Raw genomic sequence first — 15,302 nt, 5'->3', positions numbered from 1 at the left:
GGTCAGGGATGACAGCCTGAACCTGGTCCTCCCCTCTGGGGCTCTGTACCCTCCATCCTGGAGCGGTACCCCCAGAGTCCAACATGGTCAGGGTGCTTATAGAAGTCGCCCTGTACCATTCCTCCACCAGTGCAGGGCTGTTAACCTGCAACTGGCCCTCCAACCTGGGGTCTGTACCTTCAGGTTGGACTAGGGCCCGGGGTGAGGCTTCCCTCCCCCTGCCCTCCCTTCTGGGGTCCAGCACCCTCCCACTAGGAGTGGCCTCCTCAGAAGACACCATGGTAGGGGCACTGTTATCAGTAGCCCCTTCCTCCAGGTCAGGGGGGACATCCTGAACCTGGCCTTCCAGCCCAGGGTCTGTACCCTCAGACTGGATCACTGCCTGGCAAACCAGGGCTTTCTGGGGGGCACACCTACCCCCCACCAGGTCAGAGTTTACCTCTGCACCTGACCATCCAACCAAGAGTCACCACCCTGAGGTTGAACAATTGCCTGGCACGCCAGGACTTCCTGGGGGGCACACCTACCCCCCACCGGGTCAGAGTTTAACCTCTAAACCGGGTTCTCCAACACAGGATCACCACCCTGAGGTTGAACAATTGTCTGGCATGCCAGGACTTTCTGGGAGGCACACCTACCCCCCACCAGGTCAGAGTTTAACCTCTGAACCTGGCCATCCAACCCAGAGTCAACACCATGAGGTTGGACAACTGCCTGGCACACCAGGACTTTCTGGGGGGCACACCTACCCCCCACCGGGTCAGAGTTTAACCTCTGAACCTGGTTCTCCAACCAGGGTCACCACCCTGAGGTTGGTCAATTGCCTGGCACACCAGGACTTCCTGGGAGGCACACCTACCTCCCACCAGGTCAGAGTTTAACCTCTGAACCTGGGTATCCAACCCAGAGTCAACACCCTGAGGTTGAACCATTGCCTGGCATACCAGGACTTTCTGGGGGGCACACCTACCCCCCACCAGGTCAGAGTTTAACCGCTGAACCTGGTTAGCCAACCCAGAGTCACCACCCTGAGGTTGAACCATTGCCTGGCAGGCCAGGACTTCCTGGGAGGCACACCTACCTCCCACCAGGTCAGAGTTTAACCTCTGGACCTGGTTATCCAACCCAGAGTCACCACCCTGAGGTTGAACCATTGCCTGGCATAACAGGACTTTCTGGGGGGCACACCTACCCCCCACCAAGTCAGAGTTTAACCTCTGAACCTGGTTATCAAACCCAGAGTCACCACCCTGAGGTTGAATCTTTGCCTGGCATGCCAGGACTTCCTGGGGGGCACTCTCACCCCCCCACAAGGGTCACACCGTCCCCAAGGGCCACACAAGAGTCTGGTTGGCGCAGGTCTCCTGACCTCTGCCCATCCGGCAGAGTCTGGGTCTGCCCCAAACCAGACACGGTTTCACCTGGGTCATTCCTGGGGGGCTCTGCTCTCAGAGCTGACCCCTGACTCTCCAGGTCCTCCACTGGGGTCTGCAACCCCCTCTCAACCCTATGTCTGGACTTCTGCACCCCCTCACTAGGAGTGGTACTGCCAGACACCAGAACTGTTGGGATGCTGGCTACAGTCACCCCCCCCAAGTTCTTCTGACACTGCGGGGCTTCCCTCAAAAGGTGGCCCTACGGTACAGGCTAGGTGTTCCCTCATGGAACCCTCTAGGACCTGGGACACTACAATCCTCTCCCACCTCACTTGGTTGGGAACCACCTAGACCACTCCCTTCAGGAGCACCCCCAAATGCCTCTTCAGACTCTCTGGTACTCACCCAGAAGTCTGCCTCCATTGTAAATTCCCTGGGGTCAGAGAACTCACACTCCACCTGGTGTTGGCGTAGCTCTGGAAAATAAGGACCAGACATATGCTCTCCAGCAATTATATCACTCTGCCCTTCACATGTATTAACCACAGTACCCTTCACCCAACCATCCAGTGACTCAACCTTGAAAAAGCACTCTACATCACCCTTCTGAGACTGGTGAGACAGTATCTGACTGTCCCTGACACTCAACCCACACTCTTCTGGGATGTCTCTACACTCTATATCCAAGACGTCCACCAGGGGGGAACCCTTTTCTCTGTCACTCTCTGCTAGAGCCAGTAAAGTGTCCCTCCCCCAGTAGGAATATGACTCCCTGTGCCAGTTCCCCAATCCTTCTCAGGGACCCTGTGCATAACGGGAACTACCTCATACCCTTGAACCACCTGGGGTGTGTCAACTCCCTTCTTCAAGTTGGGCACCACATCTCTGGGCTTGTGCCCTTCTTCAGCAGTACTGGATGCAAGATTTTTGCTGCCACCATCTGAACTGGACTCAGCCCTTCCGGCCTCCAGTTTCAGCTCTTCACAGCTCAGCTCTTGAGCTGCAATCCTTTCTTTTTCCAGGGCTAAGAGTCTTTTTGCCTCAACCCTTTCAAGATACTCCTCTAACTGTTGCTCCTGCCGCCTTTGACCTCGGAGCCATTCATCTCTCTTTGGGTCTCTTTCCTCATCTGAGTAGTCTTCCTCCTCATGTGAGCAGTCTTCCTCCTCATGTGAGCAGTCTTCCTCCTCATCTGAGGGGTACTTAGTCATTTGGTTTCTTGCTGCCTCTGTCTCTGCCCATCTTTCTTCCCCCCAGACTATGTAGTTATGTAGCATTTCCATCTTAGTAGATCTCCTTGCTACAGGAATGCCCCATTTTCTGCAAAGCTTCCTTAGGTCAGCCTTAGTGAGGTGGTTAGTACGCACAAAGAATGAGTAGGTACACAATCCCATTCTGATAAGATCTTACCGGCAAAAAACAAAATCCAAAGTCCAAAATATCAATAGTACATCCAGGAGGACATCAGAGAACCAACAGCAAAAACATGAAAAATCAAGTTGACCTTCAACTGTGGGTAGGTGGTGAAATACTTAGCTACTGTATGTCACTGCACAAACACAAGTCCTATCCTCACCGCTGATCACCAATGTTAGAAATGGGGTTTTTGGTTGGCAGTCAGATTACCCTCGGTCCAAGCAAGAACCTTCACTCTAGTCAGGGTAAGTCACACACAATCCAAAATTAGCCTGTGCCCACCCTCTGGTAGCTTGGCACGAGCAGTCAGGCTTAACTTAGAAGGCAATGTGTAAAGCATTTGTGCAATAAATCATACAATACCATAATATAGCACCACAAAAATACACCACACAGTGTTTAGAAAAATATATAATATTTATCTGGGTATTTGCAGGTCAAAACAATTAAAGATGCAATATGAATTTGTAAAGATATCACTGAAAAGTGATATAAAGTGTCTTAAGTCTTTAAAAAGCAAAGTCTTTTTCAAGCACAAAGTACCTGGTTTCTGGTGGAAAATCTCCACAAAGGGCCGTAGAAGAAGAGATACGTGGGAAAATGGTGTGTGCGTCGATTTCTCCCCAGCACACATGGACTTGCGTCGTTATTTTTCACGCGGGGAAGTCGTGCGTCGTTTTCCGGTGCGCGGACAGTCTCTTTCTGTGGATTGCGGGGATTACCAGATGTCCCGGGTCTGTGCGTGGATTCTCCTGCTTGTTTTCCGGCTGCGCGTCGTTCCGCGGGGCTGTGCGTCGAAATTTCGCTCTCACGGCAGGCGTTGGGTCGATTTCTCCTTGGAAGTCGGGCGGCGTTGTCCTTGCGAGGTCGTGCGTCGAAGTTCCGGTCGTCCCGAAGGCGTCGCGTCGATCAGCGTCGGTGTGCAGCATTTTTCTCGCCGCGGAACAAGCTATGCGTCGAAAATTTCGGCGCACGAAGCGTCCAAGTGAAAAAGAGAAGTCTTTTTGGTCCTGAGACTTCAGAGAACAGGAGGCAAGCTCTATCCAAGCCCTTGGAGAGCACTTTTACAGCCAGACAAGAGTTTAGCAAGGCAGCAGGCCAACAGCAAGGCAGCAGTCCTTCGTAGAAAAGCAGACAGGTGAGTCCTTTAAGCAGCCAGGCAGTTCAGCAAGGCAGCAGGCCAACAGCAAGGCAGCAGTCCTTTGTAGAAAAGCAGACAGGTGAGTCCTTTGAGCAGCCAGGCAGTTCTTCTTGGCAGGATGTAGTTTCTGGTTCAGGTTTCTTCTCCAGCAAGTGTCTGGTGAGGTAGGACAGAGGCCCTCTTTTATACTAAGTTGTGCCTTTGAAGTGGGGGTGACTTCAAAGAGTGTCTAAGAAATGCACCAAGCCCCCTTTCAGTTCAATCCTGTCTGCCAGAGTCCCAGTAGGGGGTGTGGCAGTCCTTTGTGTGAGGGCAGGCCCTCCACCCTCCCAGCCCAGGAAGACCCATTCAAAATGCAGATGTATGCAAGTGAGGCTGAGTACCCTGTGTTTGGGGTGTGTCTGAGTGAATGCACAAGGAGCTGTCAACTAAACCTAGCCAGACGTGGATTGAAGGGCACAACAAGATTTTAGTGCAAAGAAATGCTCACTTTCTAAAAGTGGCATTTCTAGAATAGTAATATTAAAACCGACTTCACCAGTCAGCAGGATTTTATATTACCATTCTGGCCATACTAAATATGACCTTCCTGCTCCTTTCAGATCAGCAGCTGCCACTTCAACAGTGTATAAGGGCAGCCCCAATGTTAGCCTATGAAGGGAGCAGGCCTCACAGTAGTGTAAAAACGAATTTAGGAGTTTTACACTACCAGAACATATAACTACACAGGTACATGTCCTGCCTTTTACCCACACAGCACCCTGCTCTAGGGGTTACCTAGGGCGCACATTAGGGGTGACTTATATGTAGAAAAAGGGGAGTTCTAAGCTTGGCAAGTACTTTTAAATGCCAAGTCGAAGTGGCAGTGAAACTGCACACACAGGCCTTGCAATGGCAGGCCTGAGACAAGGTTAAGGGGCTACTGAAGTGGGTGGCACAACCAGTGCTGCAGGCCCACTAGTAGCATTTAATCTACAGGCCCTAGGCACATACAGTGCACTCTACTAGGGACTTATAAGTAAATTAAATAGCCAATCATGGATAAACCAATCAATAGTACAATTTACACAGAGAGCATATGCACTTTAGCACTGGTTAGCAGTGGTAAAGTGCCCAGAGATCAAAAGCCAACAACAACAGGTCAGAAAAAATAGGAGGAAGGAGGCAAAAAGTTTGGGGATGACCCCGTCAAAAAGCCAGGTCCAACAAGTACTCTCTCACCTCTCCCCATTAAATGCTGTGGACTGGACAGAGATTTAACTGTCAAGGGTTCATGTAGCCAGCACTGTCTCTCAATACAGTATCTCTCTCAACCAACCTTCTGATCCACTCTAGTTACATCAAAGCAACAACACCGAACCTGACTCTCCACAAACAAACTCAACCACACAAAGGCATGATTACATGTCTCATGCTTCAAAACGGCAATTTACTACTGACTAGAGGTTTTCTATACTCCTTAAAGTGAATTGCCTGCCATCAATCTGAAGCCGTTTCACCTCTGTAAGATGATGCAAACACACTCTCCATCTCTGTCCCACAAACACTCTCCTCCCAGGAACTGTTCTCCTACGCCCACTACACCTCTCTCGACATCCCCTCTTTTGAAGATCCCAACATGCGCGGCAACCCCAGTGCTTCTGAAACATTCTCCACATTGCCTCTGTTATACCAAACACAACCATATAATGTGATCACAGATCCCACGTTACATCTTCTCACCAAAATCCTTTGAGCTACTCATCCAAAACACAAAGAACAGTCTGTCCAAGCAACCTCAGAAAATGTGCCTCAACCCTGTGACCCATCTCCTACACATCATATCAAAGCTGCCTCCAGAACAGAAGGTCTCTAGTTTATAATACTATTTCACCTATAGAAACCTGGTTCTACTCCTGCTTCACCCCACTATCTCAACCATCCAACATCCAATGCCAAAATAGAGTAAAAAAATAGTGAGGATTTGTCTTTATGGGGGAGTTGCATAAATGTAATCACATAAATAAATAACCTTCTTCTTGTTCCTGTACCTCACTGTGGCAATTACTGACACAAAAACCTTAACCGTGGAGGCTGAACATAATGGGGGTGATTCTGACCCGGTCGGCGGGAGCACCGCCAACAGGCTGGCGGTGCCCCGCAGGGCATTCTGACCGCGGCGGTTTGGCCGCGGTCAGATGCGGAAAACCAGCGGTCTCCCGCCGGTTTTCCGCTGCCCTGGGAATCCCCCATGGCGGCGCAGCTTGCTGCGCCGCCATGGGGGATTCTGACAGCCCATACCGCCATCCTGTTCCTGGCGGTTCTCCCGCCAGGAACAGGATGGCGGTATGGGTTGTCGTGGGGCCCCTGGGGGCCCCTGCAGTGCCCATGCCAATGGGCACTGTGTGTGAGCCCGTTCCCCTGATTGGCTTCACTCGGCAGGAAAATAACAAAACAAAACGTTTAATGCTCATCAAATAAATGTAATGGTCTGATGCTGTTGCACCGTACAAGCTAATTCTTACAACAAACACACTGCAAACGTATTACTACACGTGTCCATTCATATATGCTTCTGATCATTGTGTCACTTTCACAATATACAGGTACCACGTGAGGACGTGTTGTCACACATCACAATACACATTGACAATATCTTGCCTACAAAGGCACATCCATGCACTGTATGTACAGGGGTCACGCTATGGTTAATTGGAAGTGCATTTAAAGTTAATGCAGTGTATATAACATGGCAGGTGATACAATCTTGAAAGCTCCAGCTGATGTATTCGACACTTCACGTTAGCAGTCACATGTTGGAATACACTGTAGGTAAGCCATATAGAGATGTGTGCATTGTGTACAAATAGCCACTGGGACTTTGGTCGTGTTCACATGCATATACGTAGGCTATTTCTGCTGCATTTGAAAACTGCTCTTCAGTTTCTTGTGAAACGTATGAAATTCGACTTTTTGATGCACTCATATTGTGGTAAATACAATTCTGTGGGGCTGTAACACGTGTCTTACATCTGACACCACGTAGCTCTCATTGTTTTCTGTCCACATGTTGTCTCAAATCTGACAATTATGTATTTTGCCATTTGTCTAGGGTGATCATTGTCAACCTGACATTGTACACAATTTTGTCTGGTTACAAGTCCACATCACACAGTTACTTCCTCCTATAATGCCTTACCATGCAGTGACAGACATACCCAATTTCCCTGTAAACGCCTTGCTTCATCGACACAGCTTTCATTGTTCTTCTCATTTTTATGTGTATATCCCACGATTAAAGCTTTTAGCTACAGTTTGGGAAAATTATGCAAATGAATATGTATGTGATGCTAAACTTATTCTGTGTGTAATGTAAAAGGGTTGTGACAAACGCAGCTATCCCAACCTGCTAATTTGGCCTTCAACCTCCATTTTGCAGACGTCCTCTGGACCACAGCCTCCTCTTAAACAACCTATTTTTTTACATTAACAATGGGGAAGGGGAACGTTAACACCTCATTTGAGGTGTTGGTAAAAAAATATCAAAGTTTTGTGTCCAGATTTCTGTCTCGAAAACATAGATATGTCAGATACCGACTCACTATTTGGGAAGGATGCCTACAACACAACCCTTCCAGATACCAAATTTTAACATTCATAAACACCAAATCGGAGCGTCTGCAACTGTTAAAATGGTAAGTACATCTGGCTCCTAGTTGTTAAGAATAATTTGTTTATTTGAAAATATTTTGCTTAGCACATGTACTCAGCATGCAGCCTGTGCACTATTACGAAATAATTATTTTGGTTTTGCTAATGAGGTTTGAGGTTTGAGATTCTAGAATGCCACGGGTTGGCATTCTAGAAGTAAACAGCATCTCATGACAAGTGCTCCAGTAATCACACTTTGGACACAAAGGGGAGCTGCGACTCAATCACAACTACAAATAGTGTAGATTTACCACACTTCTGAATTCTTTTCTGCAAGAAAAAATCCTTACCAAATTTGTTCAGGAAAAGAGAATGGAAAGAAGAAACGAATATATTATTCGGGTGCACAAGCTTTAATACCAGGTATTATGCATCATTCCAGCTTCCCCAACTCAGAACTGATTTGTGGCAGGGAGCCCTGTTTATTGTCTTTGACATCATGCCTGCTACGGCCCTTCCAGTCCTGAGTGGACACTCAACAGGAATTACGTAATCAGATGGCGTGACCACATGCCTGAAGCCACCACCTTTCTTTGAGACAGGGAAGAAACAAAAACATTGGTGCTAAGTGGACAGCATGAATCAAAACATTTAGATGACTTCATAGATGCGCTAGGAGAAGAAGACGATAAGAAAATCATTAAATATTTGGAAAACCTTGCTGGTGATGGAGTGAAAGAAGTGCTAAAGAAAGTCTCACAAGCTGATGGAACATCATACCTAAAGATAAAAGAAGCTTTGGATGCCAAGTTCAGTTGATGCCGAATGTCGACTACAAGAGGTACATCTTCAACCAAGCATGACAACAAGCTACTGAAACGACTGATGAATTTGTTGAGAGACTTGATGCACTTAGTAAACACTTTAAGATCTGTCACTTTAATGATGAGGAAGTCATGCACCTCAGAATCATTATTGGCTGCCTTTCAGATTCCTTCAGAAGACGCATGTTGAGAGAGCCACTCAGGTTGGAGAAAATGCTAATAGCTGCAAGGGCAGAAGAAGGAGCACATCAACAAGCTGCTGATATGGAAGCAGGAACAGTGCAATATGAATCAGCGTTGATCATGAAAGCAAACAAAAGCACAAACTAGATGCACACAAATAGAGGCCTCTGAAGAAGAAAAAGTTATACTTCCAATGTGGGTTTTAATTTCCCCATGAAGGTAAATATGCAGCCTTAGTACAGACATGCAAAGGGTACAGTGAAATAAAACGTCATAATGGTTAGCAAGGCGAAATAGAGACCAAATACATCACAGCAAGAAGAGAAAATGGATGCCACAAAGTTCCAATAGCATTCTCACCGCGCCCTCCAGGCTAAAAGGCATCATCAGTTACGACAAGTAGAAACCAAGCATAGTCGATCATTGACAAGTTCATCGTATAAAGGCTCTTCAACATCATTATCAAGCACTAGCGAAGAAGATAGATGTGCGTTGATGATATCGACTATTGAATGACATACACATGTAGGGTTAGTTGCTTGCAAAGATGATCAAAAGTCAAAAGAGAACCACCAGAGTGACAAAATTAATTTGGACTCTGTCCTAAAAATGACATTACAGGTGAACGGTTGCCCCATAACCTTCATTATAGACAGTGGTGCATCAGTTAACATCATGCCAGTAGAAAATTCAACAGCCTGTCTCTGGTGCCACACCTTACTCCCTCAAACTCGAAGGTATACACGTGGGCTGCTTCTCAACTGTTACAGAGTCAAGGGTAATTTACAGCAACTTTACTAAACAAAATGACGTCAGTGCAGTCGCCAATTCAAGTTATTCAGGGAACATCATCTAGTACATGGTTACGCAGCTTTGCCACTGCTGCTGACATGGGACGGATATCTCTCGAATACAACATCCATGCTCAGGCTGAAATTGTGAGGCAGTTCCCGTCATTGTTTCATTACTTATGAAGACTCAAAAAGATGAAAGTGCAACTTCATATTAATGAGGACATTTGCCTTGTTGCCCAACAGCACCGCAGAGTCGCTTTTCACTTACAAGTGGCCGTTGAGAAAGAACTGGCAACACTCTTGAAGCTGCGGCCGTTGAGAAAGAACTAGCAACACTCTTGAAGCATGACATAATTGAACCCTCCACCAGTCCTACACCGTGGGCTTTGCCCATAGTTGTGGTGCCAAAAAAGGACAGGGGAGGTGCAGTGTGGATTTGTGTTGATATTCACCAGCCCAATCAAGAGAGAAAGATATCCTAGCCCCCACATAACGGACATGATCATGCAGCTGAATGGAGCTAAAATCTTCTCCCGTCTTGACACGAACGAAGAATACCATCAACTCAAGCTGGAAGAGAACTGTCAGTACATTACTACTTTTCTGACTCATGTTGGTTTGCTCAGATATAAAATACTGAGTTTGGAGTATCCTCAACTGTGGGGATATTACATGATGTAGCTCACCAAATTATTCCACCTTATATGCATGCTTTCCGTCACATGGATGATATGCTGGTATTTGGGGCAACACAAAAGGAGAATGACAAGGCTCTTACACAAGTGTGTCAGTTACTAGGTGCAGGTTTCACTTGGAATCCAGCAAAGTGTGAGTTTCCCAAAACCAAACTTACGTTCTTTGGGCACATTTCCTCTGATGGGGGAATGGCTACTGACCTGGATAAGGCACTAACATTGTCATCTACCTGTCCCCCACGAGATGTAACCATGCTATGACCCTTCTTAGGCATGGCCAAATATTGCTTAAGGTACATATGCGACTTTGCTACAGTGAGTGCCCCATTTAGAGACATAACAAGGCACAATGTCCCATTTCAGTGGTCTCCTGACTGCGATCACAGTTTCAAAGCAATAACACATGTGATTGAGAATGCAACTGGAATGGCCTTTTTTGACCCCAAGTAACATACTGAGATCACAGTAGATGCAAACCCGGTGGGACTGGTGGCAATCCTTGCTCAACACAATCACCACCCGAACGCCAAGAGACACATTGTGGGCTATGCTAGTTGAAACATGTCTGAAACAGAACATGCCTACTCTAAGCCAGAGAAGGAGAGTCTGGCTGTAGTTGGGCCTGCAAACATTTTCATGTGTTTATATGGGAATCATTTCACTATCATCACAGACCACCAGGCATTGCTCACTTTCTTTAGAAACCCGAAAGCTAAGATACCCCCTCGCATCAAGAGGTAGGGGTTGCGACTGCAAGAGTATGACTGCGTGATTGTACACAAGCCAGGGAAAGACAAAAACCCTGCAGATTATTTTTCATGAGTGCTGCTACATCGCCACAGTCCGACATCCAAAGCAGCTGAAGTGTATCTCAACTTCATTGTGAGGTCTAGCACACCAGCAGCTCTATCCGTTGAATTACTGCTACCAAAACAGTTAAAGACATGCTTTTCCTCAAAGGCCTCATTACAACGCAGTCTTGGAAGGCAAGTATTCAACCTTTTGATGATGATGTTGAATTCCAAAAATTCAAAAATGTACAGGATGAACTATCTGTCACCCAAGAGGGTATCATATTGAGAGGCTTGAGAATTGTCATATCTGAGAGCATGAGACAGCAAGTCATTGAGCTAGCCCATGAAGGGCATCGTGGCATTGTAGCCATCAAAAGAGCCCTAAGAGAAGGAGTGTGGTTCCCTTGCCTAGATGAACAAGTTGAGAAAGAGCTAAAAGCATGCGCCTGCCTGGGAGAGAGCTGCAGCTGATTTCTTTGGGCCTCTGGAAAATGCACATCAATTCATAGTAGTCACTGATGAATACTCGCGTTTTCATTTGGTGGAAGACTTTGCAGTGTGGGGTATCCCCGCTATTCTCAAATCTGACAATAGCCTGCCTTTTAATAGTAAAGAATTAAAGACGTTTATTGTTCGTCTCAATGTCAAGCATCAAAAAAGTACACCTCTCTGGCAACAAGCCAATTGTGTTGTTAAATGATTTATGGGTGAACGATTTATGGGCATGCGTTGATTGAGGGAATCGATGTAAACAAAGCACTGTGCCCAGCCCTTCGTGCCTATCGATCAACTCCTCACTCCACAACTGGTGAGTGCCCTGCCACCTTGCCATTCAGGAGAGCCATCGGAACCAAATGACTGCAATGGAAATTGGACCGATCCATGAATGTCGATAAGGTTTGTGTCACAAATACTTCTCACAAGCGCAAAATGAAAACATATGTGGATCAGGGTCAACATGCCCATGAAACAGTCTTTGAGAAAGGGGGCTTGGTACTAGTCAAACAGAAACGGAAGCGGAAAACAGACACTCCATTTTCTGTCGACCCTTTGAGGGTCGTGTCATGCAAAGGACAGATGGTGACAACACATCGTCCCGGAAAATCCATCACATTGGACTCGTCACACTTTAAACACCTACCTCAATGTTTATCAGCTCCTGAGATCACAAGCAAGGTGACCCTTGCTGAACGTCCAGATCGCACATCTGGGCCTATGTCATCTATGCATGACAACGATGCTTCTCAACTACCTCATACCACCTGGTCTGGCAGACTAGTGCGAGCGCCTCCGTGCCTCATTGAGGAAATATGATGCTAATGTACTTTTTATTTTATCAAAGAGATATGTTATGATGGAATGCATGCAGAGCACAATAGCATGTTGAAGAATGGAGACGTCTGTTACAGAGCTCCGTGTGTAGTGTATTCATTTCCATTCTCCCGGGCTGGGTAGGACGCTACACCCTGGAGAGTCAACACACTCTAGCATTAGTGTTTCTCCGCGAATAATTACTGTGCCAAAGTACACCTACTCTCTTATTGTAGCCCTTAGAGACGTAATAAACTTTATGGGCTTGTCTTATTTCTTTTAATCTCACTCCAAGCCGTAAACCTCTCCCTAACTTTTATGTACATATTTTCATGAAATTCTTTTATTTGGTTTTGCTCCTTACAACAGCCTATAATGCCCTTCATGCACATTTGAATGTTACTAACTTTAGATGTAGATACTCCTGGGAGAAGCTACATCAGCTCCACTCGACCGTGGAAAGCCTGACATTTCGAGCGCTGGTCGCTGCGTCAACCAGCTCAGACTGAATCCGGCTGTGACCTTGGGCTCTGTGCTTTGCCTTGTACAATAGCCTTGGCGGAGACAGAAACCACGGCATCTCTCACGCCCTCTCTCTTTATGGATATAGAAGGTCGATCTGCCATTATGTCTCCCTGCTGCCTATTTGTGACCTTCACGTGCAGGTAAACAGCATTTAAACAGGAACATCACGTATTAGATACTTACAATAACAAACAAACACAGCCAGGCAAATAGTCGTTCGTGAACACACAGACACGCAATCAGAAACAGGCACACACTACATGCCGCATGCATGCCATTATGTCGCCGCAGACCATTGCCTGCGCCCATTCACTCACTGCTTTACTGCAAAGCCCGCTGCCCCCAGACGTGCCTCCTCCTGGTTGCAGAGAAAAATCTCCTTCTTAACTGTCTATTTTCATCTTCATGCACAGAAGACTGCAGGTGAAACTATCATCCACACGCAAATCACCTAACTGCAGAGGAGAGACTGGCTGATAGCTTCCATTACTTGAATGCATGACAGAGATTCAAAAACACTGCCTGCTACAGGCTAAACTGGCCACAGACACTGATAACCTACTGCAAAGTTATCTAACCCATAAAGACAGTCACAAACCTAATACAAACACCAGCTGACTTCAAAGATTCTTGCTTTCCCCTCACGCAGGTCATGTGACTGCAAATCAGAACATTCATCATCGGACTGCACACACCCTGACTGCTGTAGAGGGTACACTCCTGATCCGACAACATCCGACTATACACGAGCCAAAAGCCACAACACCACTTCTTCAAGCTGAACCAAAAAGGCTGGGATCTGAAAAAGTAGTTTGATTTACAAAGCATAACTAAGGACCTTTTACAAAAGATGTGGCTTTTTAGACATTGATAAATTGATTCTTGCTCAATAAACAATAAAATCAGCAACAAAAAATGTATTCATTTATTTTTTATCTTATCCTGGGGTATGAGAAACAAACCACTTGACAAAGAAATCCCCATGCTTGCAGTGGTTATTATCATCTTTTCTGCCCTGCCTCGTTTAGTTTGTTGCTGCTACACCTACCTGGAAGCAACAACAGACATCCTGTGTTCCTTTCTCTGGTGCACTTTCAATGTGTCTCGTGTGCAATGGGACAAGTTCATCATGTGTGCTTTTCTTTTGCTATTCTCAATGAAGGACCCATTGTCAGAATGCATCCCACCAACTCTTGCTCCATTTCCCACTTCACCAGTTAACATCCTTCTCGTCTTCTACCAATTCTTAATCCATTCCCCAGCTTTAAAGTTCACCCCTTTTTCTCATAATCCCTCACTTCTTTATCTCACTTCTAACCTCTTATGTTTACACCCTTTCATTTGTCTTCTCGCTACTTTCTTACCCTATTCCTCACACCTATTCACGCCCTGCCTCTCCCTCCCTACCCGGGCCTCAGCTCTACTTTTCAAACTCTGGAATACTCCTCCCTATCTTTCTTTCTTATGCTATTTCTCAGCTCTCCACATCTTACGTTGCAAGTACACCCACCCTTACTGCCCTTACGCAATTCCCTTCCTACCAGCAGAAATGTTTTATGCCAGCTCTCTGGAGTCTGAGAATTGTGGGGCCTACTGACTTCTGTGTCCTGCCCAAGCTAGAGCTTTGAAAAGTAAACGATATGCAATCATCAATGGACTTGAAAGATGAAGAGGGTCAAATTGGCCCAACTACCTCACAAAATTCCACATTCTCAGCTTCTCCTTTTCCCACTTCCTTCTTAGTTATGTTTGCTGGGCTGCTTCATAGGACTCCGGACACTGTCAGCTCTCCTGCCCTGGTTCCTTCTTGACATCATAGCTGGACATGGCTCGTGGTGCATGCTTAGGGATTGGAGATCTTTTATGACCGCGTCTAATGAGCTCAATCCAACTGGGAACAGCTTCTTGGGATCACCACACACTATGGAAAATGCCCAAAAGCCCTTCCAAATCTCCACATTGTGTAGGTTGTTGTTTCTTTTGTTTTGAGGAGCACACATCTACAAGGCTGAAACTTCTAGGTTTGTGGTACTTGGATTCCAAACAGCTTGTTGCATTGCTGGCACTTTAGCAGACCAAGAACCTCTTTGAGACAGTGTGAGAAAATAGATTATTAACTAGGGGAACAGTTGATTTTACTTCCACAAAGTTAAGTAATATAGGGCCATATGTACGAACACATTTTCCCATAGACACAGAATGGGTAAAACCCTTTGCTACATCTGGCCCATAGTTTCTAATGCTGGTGTTTATTGATACCAATAAAGAGACTTGTGTGTCCAGGAGCTACCTTACAATCTTAAAAGCTCAGTAACTAAACGTGCCTTACCACATTTCATGCTAAGGAGTTGGAAAATTAAAAGTCTCTTGCAGCATTTGATACTAACATGTTTTATTTTTTATTGGCAAATACTCATTTTTAATTGAATCATATTTGGTTTTTGATTCAGGTCATTTTTTATTTTTTGTGGGATGGTGGAGCTGTGAGATGCGCTAACGTTGTGCTCTTTCACCCTTCACCACAACCATCATGCTATGATATGTGAAACAGATAGTTGAGGCTGGGAAAGGGGAATGGGGTAATAGAGGAAACCGATATCCTGGTTACCATGT

Source organism: Pleurodeles waltl, chromosome 7 (assembly GCF_031143425.1).
Source record: "Pleurodeles waltl isolate 20211129_DDA chromosome 7, aPleWal1.hap1.20221129, whole genome shotgun sequence".
Classification (NCBI taxonomy): domain Eukaryota; kingdom Metazoa; phylum Chordata; class Amphibia; order Caudata; family Salamandridae; genus Pleurodeles; species Pleurodeles waltl.
The sequence above is the reverse complement of the archived record's forward strand: the minus strand, read 5'-3'. Positions refer to the sequence as shown.